The sequence below is a fragment of the Aedes aegypti genome, chromosome 3, assembly GCF_002204515.2.
Source record: "Aedes aegypti strain LVP_AGWG chromosome 3, AaegL5.0 Primary Assembly, whole genome shotgun sequence".
Taxonomy (NCBI): Eukaryota; Metazoa; Arthropoda; class Insecta; order Diptera; family Culicidae; genus Aedes; species Aedes aegypti.
In genome coordinates, this window is record NC_035109.1 from 315408330 (window position 1) to 315432334 (window position 24005).

General features: G+C 36.1%; 1 protein-coding gene across 1 annotated transcript in view; it reads right to left on the reverse strand.

Moving 5' to 3' along the window:
• The window catches only part of LOC5567513 (peroxidase), a 106168-nt gene extending 82624 nt beyond the window's left edge, over positions 1-23544 (reverse strand). Inside the window, exon 1 of the mRNA XM_021849339.1 lies at positions 23287-23544. The gene's annotated coding sequence lies outside the window, so the exon portion shown is untranslated. The remainder of the gene's footprint in view (positions 1-23286) is intronic.
• Positions 23545-24005: the final 461 nt, after the last annotated feature.

Below are 24005 nucleotides of genomic sequence, written 5' to 3' on the forward strand. Positions count from 1 at the left end.
TGATTCACTTTGGGGTATTTTTGGTCTGAATTTCTGGAACTTTGCAACATCAGTAAGACGCATAATATGGTAAAAAATGAGTGAGCAGTAGCTTTTGAAACACGCTGCCGAAAAGGATCAAAAGTTTCGAGAATAGGATCCAGCTGCCTACACGGTACATCCCTGTTTGGATGTGTTATTTTACAATGAATTTTCTGTTGTGAATTTTATCAGTTTGTTGCTTTTGGGCTAGATAGAATGTTCATAGACCATTCGGAGATTTGAAACTGGGAAAGGCATAACATATGGGGGAAAAAATCGAATGCTTTTCAAAGAGCCTCCATAATTACACGAGTTTCATTCACTACAAGGATATAATAGGAAAAACTAGTTTAACCGGTTCCGTCAAACTTTGCGATAGCTAGCAATTGTCGCAATCAAATCTGTCAGAAAAAAGTGTTTGTACAATATTGTTAAGCACCTTCGTTTTTCGCAACGTAGTAGTTGTATTTTCGGCAGTATGGTTCTCTTCGTCTTTGAGGCATTTTCTGTCATTTGGCAGTAAAATGTGTTGTAATGCAAAGAATAATTATTGAAATTTTGGGGACCTATTGGGGTTTTAGAAAACCTAGTATGACAAAAAAACAAATCTGCTTAAGTCAACCTAGATGCTGTTGATGGATTTTAAGTAAAATATATCATTTGAATAATATTTGAGGTTACAGGACGTTTGAAACTAGATATCAAAGAATAAATCAGAACGATTCAATGTTGTACAAAACGCTTTGTTTGTAGTATGTACACGCTGCATTGAATGTGAAAATATATCGCTTGAATTGAATCAATCGACAAACTTTAATTTCAGTGACAGTCTTAAGCGGTTAATGTTCTCAGAAAATAATTTCTGAATTGCAGTTTCAAATGGAAGTGCTCTTAGTAACACTAAGCTACTAGAAAAGTTAAACATCTGGTCAGGATTCCACAAGAACTTTGCAAGGTCATGGCACAAATTCTAGCATGATTATTGCAACAAGCTTATCATAAATTTTGAATCTCAGCTTTAATTACTTTGAGCAAATTGCAGCTTATCCAATCCATTAACATCCAGCCAACAACTTTCACACATATTCAATCCAGTTTTTAACATGGTTTCGGAGCAAACAAAGTATAGGAACAGCAGGTTAACCCTCGCGCACTGGTAACTCCTTTCCAAATCCTTGAATTTCAATTTAAAATATTGTCTCGGATCCCAAACTGCACGGTTCACCTGTCAAAGTAAAAAAGAACCGAATCACGAACACGTGACCATGCGTCACTTGCGCAATTGCGGTGACCTTCGCGGGAAGAACTTTCCGACTGACCAACCAACCGGTTTCGATAACCACCCGGGCACGTGATTTATTTTACGAACGGTGGCGAGCCCACTTTGGGTGTTAAGCCACTTAACTTAAGGTACCCACAGAAGGAGCAGTACTGTATCAGGTGAGTTGATTCCGGTTTGTTGTAAGGACACTTTTATTTTTGGTTGAATCCGAAGGAAACGAAGGTAGCACGACTGAAGGTGATCTGAAGCCATGAAACAAAGCAAAATTCGGGATTCATGCCAAACAATGGTACATAAACCAAAACCATGGGCGTAGCCAGGATTTCCGTCCTGGATTTGTTAATGTTTATTAACAAATTTTCAAAAAAAAAAAATCATTATAAACATAGGTACTTTTTGCATGACACGTTAAACTGTGAAGGATATCCATTCACCCTACTTTTTTATAGTGAGCAAAGTGAAGTCAAAAATGCATCTAGCTTCAATATATAGGCTGAGTCATGGGACCAATCGACAGCTTGGAAAAAATATGAAGATACGATTGATTGCAGTCCCATTGACCGACAAATTTGCCCTGGTAAATTAGCCACACGGCATAATCTCCTTAATACCTTATTGTACGCGGCCAAGGATATAAGGATTTCATAAAGCTCATCCCAGAAAGAATCCATTAACACTTCATTCAGGAATAGCTCTCGAATTCCTACAGATATCCCTCGAAGAATTTTTTGGAGTATTCTTTCAAACAATTCAACAGAAATTGCTTCAGAAAATTGTCTTGGGATTCTTGATTCCTCCAGGTTGTTGTTGGGTTTCGGTTGTTGCTCTGGGTTGCAGTCTTGTTTTCTACCAAATATTTTGCTTCAAAACACAAGGTCCATTACTCCATTAGTTTCATATTACGATCATTTGCCGAAGAGAAAGAGAGAGAGAGAGTTTTAAGAGTTTCTTAAAAGATTCCTTCATTGGGTTTTGACAGTTTTTCGATGTACTTTATGATTGAATAATTGTTGACGACATGAGCGTAAGCAAGTGAGTTAGCATCAAAATCTCATGCGTGAGTTTTGCGAAGTAGATCTCTCTCTCTCGCGAGAGAACTCAATGATTGGGATTGGAGTATGAGTCTACCAACACTGATTACCTCCACGATATTTCTTCAGACATTACTTGTGGTATTTTTTCTAGAACTGAATTCTATTAAATATTCTTCCATTGATCACTTTCCCGTGAAATTTTTTGGAGAATTTCTGATGAATTGCTTTCAAAAGTTCTCTTAGAAATAAGTTTCAGAAAAGCTCCACCATAAATTCAGTTAGAATTATTATCCATATTTTCTGAGATTTTTTCTAGAATTGAATAATCTAGAAACTTCTCCATTAATGTAACAATTTCTCTAGAATCACCGAAGTTCTTACTGAGGTAAATTGAAATTTCTTTGGACTGCATCAAAATGTCAACAATAATTTTCACAAGAGCTCTTCTTCGAGTTATTTTAAGCTTAATTCAAAGAATGCTAGAAACTTATCAAGATTTTCTTTTTCTAGAAACTCATCCAGAATTTTCAACATAAATTCAACTGAAAATTCTTTACAAATTCATCCAGAATAGGGTATTCCAAAATTTTACTTTGTCAGAAAATTTAGAAACTCAACCTCCAAATGGTAGATAAGTATCTTCTTCTTCTTTCTGGCGTTACGTCCCCACTGGGACAGAGCCTGCTTCTCAGCTTAGTGTTCTTATGAGCACTTCCACAGTTATTCACTGAGAGCTTACTATGCCAATGACCATTTTTGCATGTGTATATCGTGTGGCAGGTACGAAGATACTCTATGCCCTGGGAAGTCGAGAAAATTTCCATTACGAAAAGATCCTCGACCGGTGGGATTCGAACCCACGACCCTCAGCATGGTCATGCTGAATAGCTGCGCGTTTACCGCTACGGCTATCTGGGCCCCTCAAGTATGGTAGATAAGTATGTTACAAACAAATTGTTGCATAGAGGAAACTCTGAAAAAATAAGTTTGGGGTTTGGTCTATTGGTCTGTGCATCACGCACAAAAGATGAGTCAAATACCCACTTTTGATGGTTTGATGAAGAATATGCGACAAAATACATACAAGTTTTCAAATATTTAAACAATTTGTAAGTAAAATTTTCATAAAAACATGGACTGAATGATTTTTTCGGACCCTGAGGGATCCGCAAAAAATAGAAAAATATCGGGAATCACGAAATTTTGCAGAACTAGGTTTTTTGTTATATTAGTCACTAAAACCGCTCTTTTATTCATTATTTATTCAGAGAACTTTTCGTGCTAAAGTGTGTTTGTAACATCATTCTCTACAATTGCAAGGTTGAGCCTCAACGTTTTCCGATAATGTGAAATTTTTCAGGATACTCCAATCCAGAAAATTCTTAAGGGAGGAGCTCCACTAGAAATTTGTACAGAATTTTTGTCTAAAAATATTCCATACAATAATTTGTGTAAATCAAGGAGTAATACTTTTCTAAACAAAATAGATTCCGTTTGTTGGTGTGTTCTTAGAGGTATAAATGAAAATATGATAAAAAAAACTCGAAATGAACATTGTATGAAAAATCTTTGAATACATTTCCTAAGTGTCCTTGGAAGCATTTCAGTTTGTTTATTTGAAGATATCGCAGAACTGATGCCGGGAGTAGGCAGTTAGATTTTGTTAAAGATTAAGTTTGTTTTAATTCCATGAGAAAAAACAAATTTAACACTTGAAAGAATACCTGAAGAGGTACTTTTGATTAACTTCCTGGATTATTTGCCAAAGGAATCCTTGGCAATTGTCGATATTATTGTGAAAATGATCGAGGGACTTTCATAGATATCTTTAAAAGTGCTCGAGGGAGAATTTCTAGAATAAGTTCTTGGAAAAATCTTCAGTGATATCTCACAAAATAATGTGCAGAAATTCCGTATATAATCCGAAAAGAAATTTTCAGAAAATTATTAAAGGGGAGTTCCTAAGTAATCAAATAATCTGAGATAATTTGCATTTTTTTATGTAGCTAAAACTTTTTATAACAGTTTTCTGGAACAATTCATGGAGTAATTTTTGGGAACAATTCAAGTAATATCTCTGCAGGAATTCCTCGGTGAATCTCTACCGAAGACAATGTTTGGAGATGTTCTTAGAGAAATTTTCTTGCCGAGAACCTCTTACAGTGTCCTTGGAGGAGTTTTCAAAGGTATCGAAACACAGAAATTTCCATGAAAATTTTAAGAAATCGGGATTTAAGTACGGATCCTTTGAAGAGTTTATGGACCAATTGATGCCAGAATCCCAAGAGAACTATTTTGGATGGATTTTCCTAACAAACACAACTATTCGAAACGGTCATTTACCAAACAGTCGGTTTTTACCAATAACCACTGCTGATTTCAATCTAGAATATGTCAAAATTTTCAAATCAACTACTCTTTCACTTTCCTCCGGTTTCTGTTTTCGATGCAATAGGCCTAGGATCTAGGCCTTTTTTAATGTGATCAATGTCTATGCATTTGTGTACATCGGTGGAGGACTGGTTTTGACATTTCAATAGAAGAACTGTCGAAGAGCTTCCCGATCAGCTGATTTGAAACGTCTCCACTAATACCAATGCACGATCAATCTAACATTGTCTGACGTCATTTGTACTTTCGGTCAACGTCAGTCCAACAAGGAAGTGAATGATCGGCTGCAATTCTGTTCATGTTTGCTTTCTCACAGCAAACAAAAACAATGTTGTGACAGTTCTCACAGCAAACAAAGAAAATTTAGCCTACTACGCAGGCAATTGAGCTCTCGCCGAGTGGTGTCACGAACACGTGCGCAAATTTGCTGGTTGAAAATACTGCCGTTTGAAGTTGCTGGGAACAGCTGATCTTTCCGCCAGTACTCTATAAGTAGTGTTGGTGACATGTAACGTGTATGTACACGAGCGCGGAAACCACTATTGGATTGGTCTATGATATTTATATACAGTACTAGAATAATGGCCTAACTGACAAATGTAAACAAACTGAGTTTTGGTCACCTAACAGTTAATTTGATAAATTACAATCATATAGTGCACAGCTGTTCTTTAAAAATAACGTTTTTCGCAAAATAAGTGAAAAAAAACGTAAAGGCGCATTTGATATTCTCTTTCGGTACGAACTCTGATGTCAATTTCGCCCATCTTCCCCCTTGCGGTAACCGGGCGCATTTGAGATTGACTGTGGCAGCAGGGCGCATTTGAAACTGAGTATGACAGAAGGGCGATAGTGATAAAGATTCGTGTGAAAGTATGTAGCAAAACGGCGAAGCTGATGATAGTCAAACCAGAAGGACGAGGTCAAAAGGTGCAATGGCTGCTGTTAAACCTAGAAAGTCGGGGGGCGCAGTTCTTAATTTTGATGAATGGCGCATAATGCATTTTTATTTATTTTAACATGTTGAATGCTTTGCTACAAAAATAATATTGTAATGGATCCAATAAAAATGCATCATGCAATTAAAACGATCGGGAAAATAATATAGAATTGAAATTATATCCGCTAAACTTCAAATTGCTTTTAGAATGTATTAGTTGTCACATTCGTCCTAATTCTGACTCTATATTGATTTGTTGGTGGACAAGGTGAAAAAAGCGAGGTGATTGATGCAGACCAAAGGTGATTTTTGTAGGGTGTAGTGGAAATCCACGATTGAGACAGGAAGCTAAACCGACCTTTGACTCCAGTGGTCAAGGAAAATGGCAATATCAGGAGCAATTTCTATAGGATTATCTTGAGAAATTACTAAAGTTAAACCTGGATGGATTAAATAAATAAGTAAAAAAAGTAATCTCTTAATGAACAATTACTAGATAGGAAAGTTGGATATAGTTCGTGCAGGAGTAGATAATGCGTGACAAAAAAAATCTTGAAGAATATGGAGTAAAATATTCTTAAAGAGCCCACTAGGACGAATACTTGATAAATTTCCAGGTTTGCTTTTGCTACAATTTAAAAATAATCACAGAATTTGGATTTTGTTTCGAATAAGCCGATCGAACCATATTAAGAGAGTGTAACAGTTTATGAATCATAACCAGGCATTGCAGAATTCGATCTCGATTGATTTTGAAGCATGAAAACAAGCAAAGGAAAACATCGCATCCGTATCAGTCCATGATCGGCAATGTTTCGCAAGTTGTAACAGTCTTGGATATTTGGAGCCTAAGCTTTGAAAAAAATTCTCGAAATAATGCATTGCTGAAGGGAGGGTCTTTCTGGGATCTTCTAGGACGATCCTTAGAGTTATTGAAAAAGATAAAATAACTTAAGGTATTGTTGATTTCACACTAGAAGAATCCCTGCAGTAGTTATTGGAGAAACTATTGAAGATTATAAGGATAAATTTCTAGAGAAACATAAAGAGGAATTCCAGGAGGAATTCCTAGAAGAAATATGTGGATCTTTCTCTTGAAAAATCCATGCCTCATTCAAAGAATTCGAGGAATTTCTCAATACGTTTATATCGATGTAGTGAATCTGCTGGTGATATTCTTTGCAAAAACATTTTGAATTCAATATCATATGTTTGATAGATTTTTTCAAGATCTATTGGGGGTTGTTGATCAGGTTTTCGAATAATTTCGGGTAAGATCTTTTCCAGAAGCTTGATTGTTTGATGAACTTCAAAGTTTTTCCAAGAAACCTATCGTGACGCAATATTCTACGAATGTGATTGATGGAGACATTCTTCGAAAAACTTTAGCTGAAACATCTCGGAATCCAAAGATGGTTCCTGATCTTCTTATTTCAAGCTTTCTGCTAAGGCACAAAGCCAAAATAAAAAGTGCACTGTTATTGGATGCTTCCTTCACGAGATTATTGCTTTTGAAGTTTCAGTGCAATCTTAGAAGTTAGATTCCAAACTGTTTCACCTCAAATACAACATTTATTCCAGTAGTGATTTTTTTTCCTCGCCCCCTAGCCACACCCATGAAAAAAATGCAATATTCTCCGAGAGGTCATCCAGTGAAAGCGAAAACGATCTTGAGGGTAGCGAAAGGATTTACACGCTGTCGCGTCGTGCCGTCCGGCATGCTTTGATCTGTAGCAACAAGCCTCTGCACGGACGGAGCACGAGAATGGAACCGCGAAGGTTAAAATCCGATTCAAAAGCAGATCACCCACTGCTGTATGTGTTTCCAAAAATGGCTTAATTGAGTGGCAAATTGGTAAACTTGAAATCGATCCCACATGGCCTGATCGGAACAGTTCGATCTGGCTACCTATTAATCGAGATTGGGTCCAATTTCGCCGGCTGGTTTTGGTATTCTGTCTACTTTGTTGGTCGATTGAATAACAGTCGTGCGTCACTTGTAAAACATGCTCCACATTTTATTAATCGAAATATCTCGCGGTACCGCCCCTTAATTCATTACGATCTATTGGGGCACTTTGGCGGAGTGCACCCAACCGGTTGCACCGACCTGAAAGAAAATAGTCCAGTAAAAGGTGCCCAATAGCTAATCCCAACCACTGACGATTTGTGAGTCAATAAATCATAACAATCATTCGGTCCCCGTCGTTTGATCGGGGCTACTATAAAATTTCCCACATGGTCGCACGAGTTTTTTTTTTTGCAAATCGAGGCGTGGACATTGCCGCGCGGAGTTCAACGTGCGATGTCTTGTTCGACAGCAAATTCACTCTAACATGTCAATCACCACCACCGCCCGGGATCGATTATGCGAGGGTTTGGGGTGTCGCGAGAGCAACGACTTCAACGTGTTTGCGGAATTATATAACCGATAATGGAGACCCGGAGAGCATTGCCCCTAGAGTCGGAGGACACTGCCAATAGATCCAGTTGCAATTTGTGTTGCGAATTGGAGTAGCGGCAACGTACTAGTGTCTCATTTGTCAGGTGGAAACTGGGTCAGGTGGAAACTGGGTCAGGTGGGTTTGACGAGATGCCTTCTCGGGGCTGAGGATGCCGGTGAACCGGTCGATCCTGCTTTGATTATGATTCAAGATTAATTGGAGCTTTTTTTGTAACTACTGGGTATATTAGACAGATCCTAATGGTGGGCTTTCACGTGATGAAGGTTGCAACATAAGAGGATTGCAACCTTCGCCGTTGATAGCTGGATTGCACAATCCTTGTATGGGAATGTGGAAAAGGAAAGGTTTGGCAAAGAAGGCTGAATGAGTTTCAAGATTTCCAGTTGAAGTTTGTCCTCTTTTCATGATCGTGTTTTGGGTATGTTCGTATCAGTTAATTGAAGTAATGCTGGGATTGAGTGTATGATATTCACAAGTTAATCCATAATCTTCCCAAGCAACTATAAGTTACATAAGTAACTCAAGAAATGAGATTGATTGGCTTGTAACTTTTAAGCGTGTTGAGTCAATATCATCGGACCTAGAACAGATGGACCGGGAATCATCTGGAGGTTTATCATTCGACGATATCCCGAGTGGTGAAGTCATTCGAGCAGATCAGAACATCCTAGTGACAGTCAGGCAGTGACAGAACACCGAAAACAACTGACTCGGTGAAGGCCAGGAAGGCGTTGAATTCGTTCAAGTGATGACCGAATCTTTCGATCCACGATGTACAGCTATCGGAAATTTCAATCTGGTTTGCGGAGCTAAGAAAGAGACAGTACAAATTCTCCAAAAAGTACTTGATTAGACAGGTCATCTATAGATTTGGCCAGATGTGCCAGCCTTTCATTGCAACGGGTAACGCCAATGGGCAAATCTTTCAAGAAGAGCTCTTCTAGGAGCACTAGCTGACCTTCCTGCGGTTTCAACGAAAAGAAGACGCTGTTTTGGCTGGATTTGGTATTCTGTCACAACGCACGATATGTGTTAGACTAGTACAAAGCTAACCAAGTTGTTTTTATAACAAAAAAAAACTACAATCCACCGAGCTCGTCGAAAATTCGTCCGATCGAGAAGTTTTGGACCATCTCGAATTACAAAGAGAACGAGTGGCTTTAAGGTGTCTAATATCCGCTAATGATCATCCGAAAGACTTGGAAAATAAACTTGTGAGGATGTTCTGAAGTTTTTTTTTCAGAGATCTTGAGATGAATAATTGAAAGGCACCAGAAGGAACAATCTGCGAAAATCCTTTGGATAGGATCTATCTACGATGAACCGCGTTGGTACTACCCACTACTACTACCGAGGCAAAAAAACTTAACAATTTCAGAATAAATAATTATGTTAAATTACGCCACAATGATTATTGTTGAAACTTGTAAGTTTGACTTATGATTTGGGTTGAAATTTTTATTACTAATTTTCATAAGTCAATCAAAGTTTGTTTTACAAATTACCGTCTTGATGAAAACAATGTATGCCTATTATTCCAGGCAAGAACATAAATCAACATGTTTAATTAGCATGTGTTACAAATTCGTCAAACATGCAACCATAATCGAAAGCACTTATGTTAGTAATTGATATGAATGTGATTTCAAATCATGGTTTTCAAGAAAGTTATAGATCTCACTTACGAAACTTATGATCTAATTTTTGAAATGTTTGAGCGTTCAATGAAACCACAATTTGACTGGTTCATAAGTCACGGTGTATGGAAACCCTAAGTATTTTTGGCTCAGTGTATGTAGGAGAGCTTCTTTCGAAATTCAGATTATAAAACCATCGTAGTCGCTAAGATCTTATCATGAGATTCAATCAAGAATCTTGCCAGGCAAATTTGTTATGTGATGAGCTAGACATATGCCATTGATTTTTCATGGTTCCCTTCATGAAAGATGACAGTATCGTTTCTAAGTCAGCGCTGGCAGAAGTACCAAGGTAAAGGAATAAAATTAAGGCAACAACATTTCCAAGTAATTACACCTGGAATAGGGCATTAAAAAACTGCACTTCTTTTCAATAGATTTTCGTCCCTTAAACCCTGATTCGCTGCTAAAAAGAAATTTCTTGGACTATCTTGATGCATGTGCAACTCCTGGAAGGAACCGCTTAAAAAAGTGCTTTTTCCGTTGAAAAGAAATATCATTCAAAATGGGAGTCGCTGTGGAAAATTTCGGCAAGGAAGCGGTGAAATTGTTTCGGTGAAACATTCCATGTTTTCTTGTTTATAGATGTCTTATGATGGTTTCAATCTATTTCATTTTTATAAGAGTCAGGGTTGCATAGAAATATTCACAGTTTTTGAGGGTGTTAGCAATACTGTTGGAAATGTCGGTATTAAACAATCCGCTGGCGCTAAGCCTGCATGTGAACTTTGAGTGTTAAAAATGTTGTGTTAGCTTTAGTGTGAACTGCTGTACTCATTTTTGAAATCGTACAGCATTACAAGAATAGTGTTTTGCTCGTAAAACCATTTATTGTTGAATAACATGCTTATTTCTATGGAAATTGCATACATTTAGGCGTATTAGGCAGATTTACATAATTTAATTTTGCAGTAAAATTATGATTTACGCGAGTTGTAAGCATTTTGACATCATTTTCAGATTCAGGTGACCCAAATTTAGTAGATAGGGAAATTTTACATACCTAAATATGCCTTATTATATAGTGATCAATTTCAATGTCATTTTCAATTTTTGATATTGAAACTAATTTTATAATATGTAAAATTTTATTTCATAAAAAATCGATTACATAAACTGATAGAGATCAATGAAGTACTGATTTTACCGAAAAAATTGTCAATTTTTTAATTTTAAAGGAAATTATGGCAAAAAGTTCAATTTGCCCCCGGATTACGGTACTTTCAAAGTTATGTTGAACTTATTCATCCAACCAGTGATTGTAGAATTTCAATGCAATTTTACATGAAAACCTCAAGAATATTCAACATGTCATTGCATATACAGAAAAAAAAGGTTTTTTACATTATTTGTATTGAAATCTAACATTTTATTGAAAAAAAACCTTACAAATTTTGTACATGCATGTTGCTGTGAAGCGTATTTTTTTGAATGTTCAATTTGCAATGGTTGTAAAATATCGATAGAAATGCAATGTTTTGCTGGACTAGTATTTCATAAACTCCTACAGACGTTCTTTAAAGCAAATGCTTGAGGTTTTGGCAATAAGTTCAGAAATCATGTAGACATTTGTAGCGATCATTTTAAATGAATTAAAAAGAAGGTCATGGCACGATCCATATTAAAAATGACAGAAATCATGAAGATCAACGAAGATCATGTAAGAATAACGATTAACACTTTTTTCAGAACTATAAAAGAAATTCTTGTCAATACCTCTGGATGATGGAAGTGTTTCAACTGATATTCTTTCTAAATTAACTTTGGTTCAACTTGCTTCATTGGTTTTAAAAGCTTTTATTTCAATTTATATAACAACATTCCATATATACACAGAGATATTTTCTTGTTCCTTCAGTTTAAATTGAATTAATACCAGTTATACTCTCTCACCTAATTAATCCGCCCTACACCACATTTTTATGTTTTCTTTCTTCTTTCGCTTTCTCTTTTTTTGTTTTTCACTTTACTAGCATGAAGTTCTCTCCATTCATTTTCATCGCCATCCGGGTTTATGGAAGTATGCAGCGTAATCTTTCCAAGGGCGAAAATCACAGGAAGATGTTTCGTCAAAAAAATCGCAATTTTGAGGTGATTTTTTGCTCTTACGGGTTTTAAAATCATTCAAAAAACCTAAAAACCATACCAAAATTGTAAAGAATCGTTTAAAATGACGAAAATGCACTTACGCCTTTTGCGCCACCTCTGAATCTTCACAAACTATTTCTAATATTTTCACAGGATGTTATTTCGAGACCGATAACATTACGGAACACATTTATGTCTCAATCACCAAAATACCGCTATTTACTTTAATAAGGTCTGCTGAATCAATTGTCATTTCCAGAAATATCATAGCACGGCTAGTTTTTGAAGTATTGGCTTTTGAAAATGCGAAATTTGACAATTTCATGCAACTTGGGGCCCAGATAGCCGTAGCGGTAAACGCGCAGCTATTCAGCAAGACCAAGCTGAGGGTCGTGGGTTCGAATCCCATCGGTCGAGGGTCTTTTCGGGTTGGAAATTTTCTCGACTTCCCAGGGAGTATCTTCCCAGAGTATCTTCGTACCTGCCACACGATATACGCATGCAAAAATGGTCATTGGCACAGTAAGCTCTCAGTTAATAACTGTGGAAGTGCTCATAAGAACACTAAGCTGAGAAGCAGGCTCTGTCCCAATAGGGATGTAATGCCATAAAGAAGAAGATGCATCTTGCATGCAAGTTTGTCTGCTTGTATAGAAATTTATTTGCTTAATTTGCCACATAATCCAAACTTTAGGTGTATAACAATACTTATCAAAAAGTTCATAATTTTATCGATGCTCAAAAGTTATGTTTTGATGGTTCAGAAAAGTATTATATTTTGCCATATAAGAGAAACGAAGAAATTTCTGAGGAGACTGCATGTTGAAATAATCAAATTAAATTGAAATAATCAATTTAATCGTGCAATTTCAACCAAATTATGTATATCTGAATTGAAAGTTTACGAAAATAAGATAAATAATGCTTGAAATTTTATGTTAACATCGATGAAACCAGTGTTTTATACAGCTATGGCAATCTGTAGCTAAAAATTGGAACGTGCTGAAATATTTCTAAGAACGGCATCAGATTCATTCATGATCCTGGAGACACGCAAAAATGTCATATTTGTTACGCTGTTAATCATTTTTACTTTGTTAATTATGACGACGAAAGATTTTTGGTAATAAGCTCCACTCTAATGCGACACCTTTGAACTCTCGGTTCTTCGAAAAATTGAGCAGAATTGATCAATTCAAATTCAGAAGTCGAGTCTAGTACACGACACTGAAGACGGCCTTACAGTTGAGGTCGAAATACGCGTATCTGTCAAAGGATACAATCTCTAGTGGAATTAAATGGTATAGTACTAAATTCGGTTTTTCATCTACTTAAGGTGAAGATAAATCGAAGCCAAACCTCAAATTTTCAAGAGCACGGATCTGGAGAACCAAACATCCGTTTAAACTGAAAACTTAATCGATTGGTCACTCGCTGGTGGTGACCAATCGATTAAGTTTTCAGCTCAAACGGGTGTTCGGTTCTCCAGATCCGTGCTCTTGAAAATTTGAGGTTTGGCTTCGATTCATCTTCACCTTAATTAAAATCTGTTAATCATTTATTTCCAATCTGGCTGTTTTGGAAATTATCAAAACCATGAATCTCTCTTAACTATTCAATATTTATACCAGAGAAACGAGGATGTAACTTCTTCACACGTGATAATCAATGTATTGCCCAATACTGTGAATGATAAATCAACGACATTCGGCCTAACTTATCCTGAACCGTAATTGTAAATTGAATTCATCATTTAGTTATGCCTTCATGTGACAATTGTCATCACGCACACAGTTCGTAGCATCATATTACAATCGTAAATCATTACGTTTGATGTAGAAATCGGCTCTTAGGTTGTTTTTGTTTTCTGCTCGGGTTATGCTGGCAGCAGGGGCACGGTTTATAAATTGGGACCATATCTCTTTATATCATATTCGCACCCAATAAATAACAACATAATCTGCTCTGACACCGTTATGTTTACATGGTCTTTGATTAAGTACCTTCGAAAATTATGCGGACACCCTTTTTTATGTATGAAGATACTTGATCCATCCTCCTGAAGGTTATCTATATAAATAAAAATGGAGTGGTGTTTGTATGTCACGAAATGGCTTGAGAACGGGACAACCGATTTGCACAATTCTTTTACTGTTGTCTTCTTGAAGGGTTCCGACGTGTTCGTGTGACGAAAAAAATTAGGGAAGTTTTCGGTAAATTTGGTAAAACGGGGGAGTACGTATATGTTATTTTGTATGGGAGGTTCCATGACATTTTTCAACAGCCTACTTGATGGCAAGACGAAGTTTGCTGGGACCACTAGTTGTAAATATAAATGTACAGTATTTGGCACGAAATAAAAATTAAGCTTCTTATGTATGAATTCATATATAATTCATAAGTTTAGATAAATGAATCTCAGTTGTACTAGAAGAATTACAACTTTACAGTTACATAACGAATGAAATTCGATAACTTCAACGTATGATGGATATCAACGATTCATGATTTGACATAAAATAATTAAAATTCTTTGACGTTCATCTTTGCATATTGAGTTTACCTGTTTGACATATAGCGATCTGCGATAAGCGTGATACTATGGCAATGATCAAACTTGTACAGTCGACTCTCCACATCTCGATATCAAGAGAGATATCTAGACATAGAACAAATTTTTAATGAATACTAGATTGAAAATCACTCCATAACCAGGAAAATTAAAAACAAACAAAACGTAATTTCGTCTTTGCAAATAGTTTTGAATTCCTAAAATCTAATCTAGTAACCTTTGATAATAGGCATATTGATATACGGATAGCAAATTGGGATTGAAAATCTTTTCGAGATAGGGAGATATCAAGACAAGAAGGATATCTAGATACGGAGAGTGAAAATGTATGCAGAAATCGGAATCGAAAAAATCATTGATATTGGAACATATATCGAGATGTAGAACATCCAGATGTGGAAAAAAGTCAATTTAAAAAAGTCAATTTACATCGTCTTCAGCCAAAGTGCAGACTGAACGATTACAAACATTAGGCAACGGACAACACACAGAACACCCAGTAGCCCAGTGATGAATTTTTCGTTTGACGAAAAGTTTCCACCGACTGGAGCGGGAATCGAACCCACACCCCGTGGCACAATACGCCTAAACGACTGGCGCCGCTAACCGCACGGCCACGAAGCCCACAAAGTCGACTGTAGTTAAAAAGTATTGTGATTGATTGCTCCACACTTTATCGAATGTCTACTGTAGGTGCCATGTTTACATTCCAATAAATTAAGTCACTAATAACTTATGTTGGAATTTTTTAAGCCAGCAATCATGCTCTCAAAATGTTGCATCAGTTCATCACTTTTTCAAACCAACTGACCGACCTCAGTGCGAAATTACGTGTGAAAATTGAATTAGCAATTCGTATTTGAATGTCTCTCTATCTACTCAACACCCCCCCTCCAGGGATTTTGAGGGTTCCAAATTATTCAAAAACAAATCCTGCAATAAGTGGATAAACGTCACTTTGTGCGGAGCCGCGCCGCCGCACACGACCCGTTGCCGTTGATTTGTTTTAAATTTTTTCGAACAATTTAGTCCGCTTATTCGGTGGGATTATATCACCTTTCTCTGTTTCGGTCGTTTGACGACTGGGGCCGTGGATAAATTCGTGTTGATTCGTTCAGCATATGATGGAAACAACGAAAGATCGAGTCACTTTTCTTCGTACGATACGGGAAGGGAAAGCACGCAAGTTTTGGGGTGAAGTACACTTAAAAGTGATTTATCGCAGCATGCGTTGAAATTCGGCGAACCGTGAATCGCTTGGGCCGCTGCTCTAGATAGGTTGTCTGAGACATAACTAAATCACACCTGCATCTGCGCTCGGCGACATGAGATAACCGCTGTCGTTAGGGTGCCGTTTGTCGTGTAACTGACTGGGAGCTTACGAAACAGACACGGGGTGGTGATTTTGATATTTTTTTGCAAACCCTATCTTATCGCCCACCCCCCATCTGAGAGTGGTTGGCAATGAAACCAAAAAATAATGGTTTGTCTGGTCGAACAATGGTTTTTGTTTTTTGGGGGTGACGTGCAAAACCATCGTTTGATGTACACCTCAATTCTTATTCGATTCGAACGTCAATCGAACAATTTGTCATATTTTTTTCAAGAAGCTTGCGAAACGGTTGATGCAGTTTTTTGTCGATCTATTTGCGAGTCACAGTTAGGTGCGTGTGCAATTGTTGAGTGTTATCGATGCTTTCTGAGAAGATGGAATCGATGCCACATGAATTGGGACGATACTTGAAGTGCAAAATTTGTGATTGATGGTTTAAAACCATACCACCTGTTGTTTTGGGGGTGTTATTGATGGTTGGACAGTTGTGAGGCAGATCACTTGGAATGAATACAGCAACGATAGCATGAAATAAGTCATGGAGATGTAAACACTTTACACACGATAGGGTAATATACTTAAAACTCTAGATAAAGTAGAGGAATTTACGTATTCATAGCAGTTGTGCAGAGTCGACTGTATTTGTTTCAATTAATGATTTTCCTGGCGAAATTGTTTATTCAGTCTCGGAAATCTCATTGAACAAAGAAACATTTGAATGTTTTCATTGATATGTTTCAATAGAAACTAACTGTGATTTTAACGTTTTAATTTTGATTGCCAAAAATTACCCTAATTCAATGAACTAGTTTTCTACATTGCGGTTTTGAAAAAAGAAATCTGTTCTGCGGTAGCTATAAAGTCGTACGGTACTACAAGCTTCTAATTTAGATAGTTCTGATAAAATTCAGCCAGTAAGGGATAACATTGGGGGCAACACTTTGATAGCCTACTTAATCATAAAAATGCTTTTAACAAAAGATAAAGAAATTTTGGTTCCTTCTTTCAAAATTTAAGTTTGATACATAAATGAACATATTTTAAAATATAGCACACTCAATTATTTTTGAGAATTCAGCTTGTAATTTAGGCTATCTAAATAACTGTAGTTTTGGGAGATTTTAACTGATAGTTTTACGCCGAAATCTGTAAAATTATATCGTATTTATTCGATTACCCCTTGCAGTACTGGGTGCCGATATCGAAGATTCAAAATTATGTTACCTCGCCAACGTTTAATCGATTCAGATAAAATTTTAAGGCAAAATCAGTTATATATTTTATACGCGCATTAAAAATGTTGAACTATGTTATAGTTACGATATCCATATGTAACTATCGGACATGCCTATTAAAATGAGCCCCAAAAGTGAGAACTTTTGAACGGCAAAAATTGAAATATTCGTTAAAAATGTTTCCCATACTAAGAAGAGGAATTTGAAGCTGTTCGTAATATGAATCAAAACGGTAAATCAATGTTCAATTCATCCCCGACCAGTGGATTACAACAAAATTATATCCCAATTAGTTACAAATAACAAATTATGTTTTATTTTTGTTAGTAGCCCTCCCAGTTGGTTGAGGAAGCTATAACACAATTAAAACAAAATCAGTTATTGTAACAAAGGCTGTTTTAAATTTGTTTTAATTATAATTATAATTATAATTATAACACAATTTGTTATAAAGTTTCTGAGAGTAGTTGCTCATATATGGTCAGTTTTATTGCATGCTATGAAAATAACAAATTTGGTTATAAGTCAGTTATGGAAGATAACACAATAAGTTATATCTTTGTTTAATTTATAACATAATGAGTTATATTTTTGTTCAAATTATAACACATTTTGTTTCAATTTTATTCAAGGGCAATTGTTATAATTTTTGTTATTGCAACTACTAACCAGTCAAAATTGTAACATATTTTGTTACAAAAAACGTCCAATCTAAGTAACAAATTCTGTAATAATTAAGCTGTAATTCAATGGTCGGGTCTACTTCTCAGAACATCCCCTGTTTACGTTTAGAGATTATTGCATACAAATGCAAACATGGTGAATTTGCAAAGAATGATCTCAGGTCAATACTAAGCCGAGAAGTAGGCTCTGTTACGGATAAAAAAAACTGACGGTTGGGACGTAGTTTCAAAAAGAACAGGACGGATATAAGAGGATGTTAATTCATTTGTATGTGAAAAATCATGAAATTCAAGCCGTCGCACGTCAACGGCAAAACAAAATTTATAACCCGACCAGTGGATGACAACAACATTGTACATATCACAATTATATCCAGATTTGTTACGAATAACAAACTTTGTTTCATTTTTGTTAGAAGCACTTAGAGTTGATGGAGGAAATTATACAGTCGACTCTCCACATCTCGACGTTCTATATCTCGATATCTCTCCCTATGTCGATGATTTTTTCGGTCCCTTCATTCTGCATACATTTTCACTCTCCGTATCTCGATGTCCTCCATATCTCGATATCTCCCTATCTCGATGTGCACTTGGTTGATTTTCGTTCCAGTTTTTCTCTCCGTATGTCGATATTCCTATTATCAAAGGTTACTAGACCCGATTTCACTGATTCAAAACAGTTTGGGAGCACGAGGTGACGTCCGCTTGTTTATTATTTTCTTGGTAACGGAGTGATTTTCAATCTAGTATTCATTTAAAATGTGTTCTTTGTCTCGATCTCTCCCTATCTCGATGGTCCCTTCAATATCGAGATGTGGAGAGGCGACTGTAACATAATTAAATCAAAATCAAATAACAAAGGCGGTTCCAAACTTGTTTCAATTTAAAACATAATTATTTCACAATTCGTTTTAAAAAATCTGAAAGCAATGTGCGCTTTTATTCATGTAAAGAAAATAATAAATTGTGTTTTAATTCAGTTATAGGAAATAACAAAATGAGTTATATTTTTGTTCTATTTGAAACATAATGAGTAACATTTTTGTTTAAATTATAACAAATTTTGTTTCAATTTCGTTTAGTGTAAAGGGAATTGTGTTACAATTTTTGTTATTTTAACTACTAACCAGCCAAAATTATAACAAATTTTGTTCGATAATACACGCTAACAGAGTAACAAAATTTGTTACAACACTGTTCTAATCCACTGGTCAGAAGGTGGCCATTTGGAGCCCTATCGGGACTAGTAACCATATATCCGAAAATGGTCAGAACCACTTTAAAATTCATGACACTGATGCATTTCTGGATGGAAAATCTTGAATTTTGAGCCGTCGAAAGGTATCAGTGTATGATGCTCCTCTAGTATCCCAACCGGAGCCGATATCCGGTGACAATGTTCCCAGAATATCCACAATAGTCTCTAAACTGAAACAGGTGATACATTATGTCAAGAGAATCATTACGTTTTTAATGTTTTCGATGAGGTTTCTTGTAGTTTTCCTATCATTTCCATTTTAAAATACCCTAGGTACTCCAAAAAAATTTAACCTAAATCAGGATGCATTACAGAATTCAAAATTTCAAATGCATAAATAAAAAATATAACTGTATTATCTTCTATAAATGTTCTAAATCATTTGATTGAAGTCTTGACATTTTTTAAGCAAAAACTGAAATTAATTTTGGATAAAGGCTATTCGTTTTCGTGTAAAAACTTAATAATATTGGCATTATTCACAATTTTAATGAAAGTTTTAATGAAATATATAACTCTTGCGATTTGTATATTTGTGCAAAAATATTTTTAGATGCCTCTCTTTCTCATATTTTGACCATTAGATGTATTTAAAAAATATACGATAATTTATTATGACTGATGTTGCCAGTTTATCAAATCTTTGTTAAATAGTTTGGCTTCGGGGGCATATCAACCATAGACAATGGTTGCCGGGGCTTTAATTTTTTTCGTTCTTGAAGGATTGAATGTTCCAAATTTTCTAAATCTAAATTATTTGGTTGTTTTTATTATCACTGCGATGGTATATCGACATTTTCTGATAATGCATTCCGTGGATTTTTTGCTGAGCACAATATTTATCCTTTGTCAAATACGCATAGTTCAAGTACCATTTGCTGTCTTCTTCAGAGCCAGTTACGTCCATCCGGCCCGCGGCTTCATTTTGTGCGACCCACGAAGAGTTTGAAGACTCTTCTCATATCTGGTTCGTTTACTGATCTTTCAAACTTAAGCTCGAACATACCAAGGCGATTCATTTCAATTTTTCATTCCGTTCTGTATTTTTCTATAAATGAATCTCGCATAACTCTTCAAAAGAACCTATCTGACATTGAGAGGCTCTATTTGTTTATTTTTTCTTTATCAAAAAAAAAAAAAAAAAAAAAAAAAATGAGCCGCATTAACTTCTTCTGTTTTGATCTATAATGAAAGACTTCTCAAAAGCATTAGGATTGCACTGTTATCATTGAAAGAGAGCAAGATAGGAGGGAATATCTCATTGTTATATAGGTCCATTTGAACAGCTAGGCCAGAAATCTTAATGCTTCTCTTAAAGTTTTGGTTAGCAAAACAATCAAATTTACACAAATTTTTCCATGTTAAACTTTTATGATGCTCATCTAAAACGAGTTGTAACTCAATATACAACGATAAATATTGTAAACTGTCTCATTGCATACAAAAATGCTTGCAATATTGATTGAAACTGAAACAATTAATGATCTTGCACCCCACACTCGCCAATGTTCTAAGCTTCTTGCATCTTGAAAGTGAAATTGCAAACAAGAATATTCGGTTTACATGATTATACGCTGAACATTCTGTCAAAAATAATGCACATGGATGGATCGACAGCTCGGTCATTTCATGTGCATTATTTATGATTGATTTTTTTTGCGTAGCCTCATTTAAGGCGAACGGTTTCGCTTGCAACATTCTTAAAAAAAGACACTACACGTCAATGCTTCCAGTGGACGATTTGCCTCTTGAAGGAAGCACCACACTAGACAACGGACTAGCATGCAACGCCCAGTGGCACAGTCGAATTACATTTCCAACGAAAAGTTTTCCGCACTGAAGGGGGAATCGAACCCACACCCCTTGACTCGATGCGGCTAAATGCTTGATAACACTAACCGCACTGCAACGAAGCCCCTTCTTTGAGAGAAAATGTTTCGCGTTCAATATGTAGGTTTTTGTATGCAATGTTGATTATAATAGCTTTGTTTGCATGATTTATCGTTGAATAATACATTACAAATGGCTTGACATGATTTGAGCTGGAAATACGTGCCGTTTAAATCTATTTTTTTTTTTTGCTTATGCAGGCTTATGTGTTCCACACAATTTAGAGGGATTCACGCGGAATTCTGGACAGTTTTCTTAAAAATATTGCTAATTCCTCACAAAATTTGGACTTTTGTTTTACAAAATCGTGGACATGATTTTTACTAGATTGGAAACATTGGACAACGGATCTGTAAAAAAAATCCCAAACATCATTCACACAGATTTGAAAACTGGTTTTCAGAACAAAGCTTAGTCATGATTCTGACAAAATTCTAGACACAATTCACGCAATCATTCCGTAAATCTTTCTTACAGAATCCAAGATATGATTCTCACTTAGCTTGAGCAAGATTTTCAAAAAAAAACTTGGTGTTCCAACAGAATCCTGTCCAATTTCTTGATATCATTCACATTGAGTCCACAGCAAAAGAGACTCTGAGAACCCTGAACAAGGTTCTGACGTAATCTTGAGCAGGATGCTTAGAAGCAATCAACTTGTTCATTTATTCAAAAGAAACGCTTTTCACTTACTGATTTATATTCTATTTTGACCGCAGTTCAAAATGGTTGGGCGGAAATAGGGTAGAAAATTGCTTTAAAAGGCCATCAATTTAATTATCCAACAGATATACATGATTTGGCAATTTGCCAATAGAATCGAGATGAAGCAAAATGCTTAGAAATTGCAAATTAAGTTGTTGGTTACTGAATTTGTCATTGACTTGGTTGAATTGAGAGCTATGACAAAAGAGAACAACAATTAAAATATGTTTCTAAAATATCATGATTATATGAAATTGAATAATTTGAATTGCAAATAAACTCTATGGTACAGGTTTGTTATGTCAACTCAGTTTGACATTACCATGCTATTTCAGGAATAAATTACAGTTATTTTTCAATGTTATTATAATTCTACATTTAACAAAGCCAATAACTTGTTTATTCATTCAGTTATGTACGTTTGCTCGGGTTGTACTTTAAATCTTTGATCAGTCTCAATCGTTGCTTTCAGAATTGAATACTAATTCGATGCGCAAACGTATACTTCTATGAGCGATACCTACTAATTCCTTAATTTTTACCAAAACTGGTGATATCAGTTGTTTATACTAAGAACACAAGTCGATATTTTTTTAACAAGATAATTTCATATCATAATCCGTTTGCTGTTTGTTTCTTGTTTCGAAATATGAATTCGAAGATATATTTTAATAACATTTCCGATACAAAACTAGATGATCAGCTAAAGTTATCTTGAATTACACTTGATACTAAACAGAACAGCGTTTCTTCAAGATTGAGACTAGTTGTTTTTGATTTTGAAATTTAATATATAAAAACACAACAAACCAAACACTACTTCTTAATTTCTGAAAGCTTGAATACTTTTGTTAAAACGTTTGTACTTTGCTGTACATATTCAATATAGCGTCAAATATTTAAGGGGGCAGGATCCATATTTTTGAATTTTCAAAAGCAGTTTTTTCGTTCAAAATCAAGAAAATTCACATGAAAATGTGCTCACTGTATTCTATACTGTATACTATACTGATGACGTCGATGATGACGATGATTACGATGACGGATCCTTGAACGTTAAGAAAAATTCTCTTATTTCAAACATATCTTTCCAACTTTTTTTACCGTCTTATTGACTGCAATTAATTCAAAGATATTTTCAAATTTCTGAGTAAATTTCAAACACTAACGTTGGCTCAGAATGCATACACTGTTATCACACAAAACAAAATTGTGATGATCTGCAGTACATCTAGTTCGTACTGAAAGTTCCGTTCATTCCTTAAGACACACTATAACGACTTTCATATTGCAAATATAAACACATTTTATATTTTTAACAGTGCATTTGTGCTTGATTTTTAGAAATTAGCATCACACTTAACCTGGTTGCATGCATGTTTTGATGTAGGTCCAAATGTCACAAGAAGTATTTCTGCTTTAAATTACTATTAAATTGTTGCCTTCAACCATCACTTCTCAGCCTACTACAGCTTACTCAGCTACAGCAACTACTGAATTGTTTCCAGATCGAAACTCTTTTCCGATCTGTAATTTTAAACACGTCCGGCTTTCACTCTACTATACCAAAATACTGCTGCAATGTAGGTCACTATGGTTCAAACAGAACATGTCCTTTTGAGTTTGTTATATTCATCCACTCTTCACAATCTCTTCCAACTGTTGATATATTCCCCAGAAGATGCTCACCTTGATCAGAACAACACTCGTCGTTGAACGCTGCTACTAATCCAAAAAGACACACAAACGAGAAATCCTTCTCGTCCTTTTTTCTCCGTGTAAAGTTCCGATCAAAATCACTGGGTCACTAGATCACTCGAATCCGAGTTCCAAAACGGAATGATTCTCTCGCAGGATAAAAAAGCCCGTGTAACAAACCACCAACTAGTACCAATTGCTTCCCGACACCCGTAGGTTCAGAAGCCCAGAATGAACTGTGATCACGACGACCTGGTCGAATCTGTTTTATACGGCGGGTATGGTTTTTAGAGTGTATACAGCACACATTAGCCACCTCCTTGGGGTTGGGGGCTCACGAAAATCATGCGGAGCTTTTTTTTGCGCTTGAGCTGCGCCGTCGTCGTTCGGGTGCATTTTCCACGCCGTCACGTCGCCCCTTTACCGCACCCACGAGAGAGGCGTCGAAGGAGCTGAGCGCCGAGAGCTTTTCCAACGAACAGCTGACGACGCTCGCAACGTGGTGGGTGGCTTGGAGATGGAGAGAAACCCGAGTCGCTCTGAGAGAGCGAATAGATATCGCGACCCGACTTTTCAAAATCGGGTTGCTATAAAAATTGTTCGTGCCCGGAGAAGAGATCGCGCGCCGCTCCGCACGCGAGAGTGCCATAATAGAGCACGAGGTTTTGAATGCGTCGACATCGGTGGCGTCTAGAATCCTTTCGCGCCTT